At 40.0% G+C, this 1,370-nt stretch overlaps 1 pseudogene; it reads left to right on the forward strand.

Annotated features, from left to right (window-relative positions):
* Positions 1 to 407: 407 nt before the first annotated feature.
* LOC113930922 lies at positions 408 to 1,116 on the forward strand (annotated as a pseudogene).
* The last annotated feature ends 254 nt before the right edge of the window (positions 1,117 to 1,370 follow it).

Raw genomic sequence — 1,370 nt, forward strand, 5'->3', positions numbered from 1 at the left:
TTTCATTTCCTCATTTCTTTTCCAAACTCACTCCTACAAACAAACAACTCCTCTGAACAATCCTGGCAGTCAGAGACATCATTTGCAGACATTAAGCTCCAGACCCACCACCTGTCCCTGCTGTGACTCATAATATAAACATAGACCCTCTGTGTAGCCTGTTTCCTAGAACTTTAAAATATAACTCACAGCTGGTGTCTCCCCTTCTGAGAGGCCCCCGTGTATGAGAGGCCCTTTCATGGAGTGAGCCAGAAACCTCAAAGTCCAGCAAAGCCTTGCATAAATTTTCAATCTTAAAGGCCTTCACAAGCTTATGTTTTTCTCTAAATGTACTAGTATAATCTGAAGCACCATCTCTCCCAGACCCCTACAGAGTATTAAGGGACATCCCCATCATTCACTTCAAGCTTCTGCCACAAAGATCCTGTCCCTTCTCACCCTCATCAAGAGGCAGTTTTGCTTCTCTCTCTCCTAGATATTTGTATTCTGTTAGAGTCCTCAGGCCTCAGTCATCCATATCTGTGAATTAGATGCTGCTTGCCACAATGACAGAATGGCCACATCCAACTGCCTCTCATCCAGGTTTGATACTATGTATTTTTGTTTGCTTACTTTTAAAAAATATTCTTTAGAGCTCTTTACTCAGGCCTGCGGCACCAGCAGGATGGGCAAGTGTCCTGGTCTTTGTACTGCCAGAAAGCTCCATAGCTACTGACAAGATCAGAAGTAGCATGATAAACAATATAAGAAAGCCCATTTGAGCACAACCCTGAAAGCCAACACTTTTGGAGGCACTGTCCATGCAAAGGGAATTGTGGTGGGAAAAGTAGGGGTTGAAGCCAAAAAGCCAAATTCTGCCATCAGGAATTGTGTCAGGGTCCACCTGATCAAGAACGGAAAAACAAAACAAAACAAAACAAAACAAACGAACAGCCTTTGTACCCAATGATGGTTGCTTGAATTTCATTGAGGAAAAGGATGAGGTTCTGGTGGCTGGATTTGGTTGCAAAGATCATGCTGTTGGTGACATTCCTGGGTTCATTTAAGGTTATCAAAGTAGTCAATGTCTCTCTTTTGACCTTATCCAAAGGCAAGAAGGAAAGACCAAGATCATAAGTTTTGATGATGAAACCATGACAATAATAAATTTTCATATGCCAAAAAAACAATTAATAAATAATTAAACAAATAAATAAAATATTCTTTAGAAAGAAATAAGGGTTATATGAATCTCTTAAACCTACTTTCCCTAGGATGATTAATTCATTGAGAATGAAGATACTAGTCCCCAGGCTTGTATAAACAATTCCAGAAAAATAGAGGATGGGCAAAAAGAACAGAATACCTAATATAGAATTTGGCAAGCTGAT

The sequence above is a fragment of the Zalophus californianus genome, chromosome X (assembly GCF_009762305.2).
Source record: "Zalophus californianus isolate mZalCal1 chromosome X, mZalCal1.pri.v2, whole genome shotgun sequence".
Lineage (NCBI taxonomy): Eukaryota > Metazoa > Chordata > Mammalia > Carnivora > Otariidae > Zalophus > Zalophus californianus.